Source organism: Bufo bufo, chromosome 3 (genome assembly GCF_905171765.1).
Source record: "Bufo bufo chromosome 3, aBufBuf1.1, whole genome shotgun sequence".
Classification (NCBI taxonomy): domain Eukaryota; kingdom Metazoa; phylum Chordata; class Amphibia; order Anura; family Bufonidae; genus Bufo; species Bufo bufo.
This window is the reverse complement of record NC_053391.1, coordinates 587664091-587666973: the sequence shown is the minus strand read 5'-3', so window position 1 is coordinate 587666973 and position 2883 is coordinate 587664091.

Genomic DNA, 2883 nt, shown 5'->3' with positions numbered 1-2883 from the left:
TTTGCACAGGCCGTTGGTCTGTGGGTGGTACAAGCTGGTCACCAGATGTTGAACCTGTGTTTGCCTACAGAGGAACTTCATCAATTGCGACATGAACTGGGTCCCCCGGTCGGTGAGCATTTCCTGTAAATCACTTTCTTTGTTGATAAAAAGCAAACACTATGCAATAGCACTCTGCAAACATAGAATATATGGAATAAGCCTAATATTCAATATATAAAATGAATATGAGGTATTTAGCAAATACTATTTTGATCAAAATCATTTGTGTCAATACACCATGGAAAGTTGACCTCAATCTGGATGGGAACCTACTCCATGATATGAGGTATCAGATGAGGTTTCCATCCAGATTGAGGTCACCTTGCCATGGTGGATGGGCACAAATGATTTCCTACATCTCCTGCGAATCACACATTTCGAGGATCAGCAGTGTTTGTAGCTTTACATGTTAAATGTGATTTAATGTTACAATGACCAAAGAAAGACCACTGTATGTTAAAAATGTAGTAACTTGAGGCCATTGTATCTTGAGGGACCACTGTAATTGTATTTGGGAAAAGCTGAATTCAAACATTTAATAGCTGGATGTGTGGAGGGTTTTCAAGGTGCTATGATCATTGACCATCTTGTGGTGGTGATGACATTTTTAGTTTCTATGCCAGTACCATGTTCAGTATTGGTTTTTATAATACTGTTGAATATGAACATACTGTATTGGCGCTGCGGATTGGGTTTGGATCCTTTCTGTGAGTTCGTACTGAGTGAGAGAGTTAGTGTATGTGAGAAGACTGTGAGCATCTACAGCCAAGAGTTGAGGCCTGAAAGAGAGAAAAGCTCCAGAAATCTATCAGACTTGTTACACAGCCAAATTGGAGAGGGCAAGGAAACAGACTGTGGAGGTAATGCTCATATTTTGGCAAGTAGACTCCACAGCTCCTTGGCTGGATTTAATCCAATCAGATCCCCAGTTATACCAAGGAGAGGCAGAATACAGATCTGTTTAAGGTCTACACCCGACAGTGGGCATTATAGATAATAATAATAATTTACTGTTGCCTCCATTTTTATGATATGCTATTCCAGACCCAGTTTTCAACAGGTATAAAATATGTTTATACATGAACCCTAAAGTCAGTTACTATACATGAGCGCAGACTATATCCTATACAAGCACAGTGGGAGAACTGCTTCTACTTCGGTAAAGAAAAAGATGCCTACCCAACAGCTGACATAGTTCACTATGGTGCAGCAACAGGCATACTTGTTTCACCACCAGATATTTGTAATTTCCTAGTCTTTCATAAGATTAGAACCTAAAATCCTATTCAAGGGCAGCTACTGGTAACCTCCTTATTCCACTTACAAAACCAGCTTTTTTATCCTCTAAAAAGCAATAAAACAACTTGCCCCTTGTTGCTATGCACGTTACCCCCTCAGATCTCTCCTTTTGTATAGCCTCATGCTGCCTTCTCCCCAGCTGTCAATGCTGTCTATACATGTAGTAGATATGATATACCTGGTCATCGGTAGGTATTCTGTGCTGCTGAGTGGACTCTCCCTATATACTAAATGGGGAGTAGTAGGGAGGAGCCCCATCTTTGCATAAACAGGGAGACGAGGGGGCTGATAAATGATTACAGACATGTCAGATGACAAAGGATTTGGAATGTTATCAAACGCTGAGGCCTGTTTTACACTGGCGTTGTGAGTTCCGGCAGGCTGTTTCGGCAGTGGAACAGACTGCCAGATCTGTAACTACCGTGTGCACGCCGTCCGGCCCCATTCACTATTCACCATTGCATGCAGTTTTTGTTCCCTGCCTTTTGCCATATTTGTCCTGCTGCGGCTGGATCTCTGCCGCTCCACGTTATAGTGGATGGGTCCGGATGGACTTTTGGCAGCACACAGCTGCACAAAGGTAGTTACGGATCCAGCAGGCTGTTCCCTTGCTGGAACAGTCTGCCAGAACCATTAATGCCAGTGTGAAACAGGCTTAAAGGGATTGTCTCACTTCAGCAAGTGGCATTTATCATGTAGAGAAAGTTAATACAAGCCACTTACTAATATATTGTTATTATCCATATTGCTTCCTTTGCTGGCTGGATTTATTTTTCCATCACATTATACACTGCTTGTTTCCATGGTTACGACCACCGTGCAATCCATCAGTGGTGGTCGTGCTTGTACACTATTGGAAAAAGCACTGGCCTCTCTGGTGGCCGGGACCTTGGGAGCGCACATAGGCTAGTGCTTTTTCCTATTCCTCGGAATGTGCCCAACTGGGGAAAAAAAGCCTAACCTGTCCAGTCCCACCTTTTCAGTGCCACAGCCCCTTCCAGCTGCTTCAGGTCCTCGTCGGACAAACAGTGGCTTGGTCCTGTGGTAGTATATATTTTATTTTTTATTAAGAATACTGAATATAAAGTATGTTATACATTTTGCTTTGTCTGCAAGAATTGCTCATGGATCATATTTTCATGATCAGTAAATGTTTATTTTAAGTTATTTTAGTGACCATTGTGGGTTTTTCTTTCTTTAATGGTACCAAAAATGTTGTCCATGTGTGTAAATAAGGTTTTTATATAACGTTTTTATAGGTGACTGCAGGTAGTACAACATATAAATACAATGCCTGTATGCTGGTTATATATGGTTGATTATTTGAAGCATTTCTGCTGCTATGAACTAAATAGGAGAGCTACAGTAACGCACACGTTCTTTTTTATCTGACTTAAACAACTGTCCCTAATCTTTACCCATGGCCCTCAGTTACAGCGAAGGAGGTAGCTGCCATCAGGAGGGTGGAGGAAAAAGGGTGGGGAGAGGATGCCACTGTCTTAAGTTTGTGGTTTTGCAGCAGGACTATGTGCAGAGGCCACT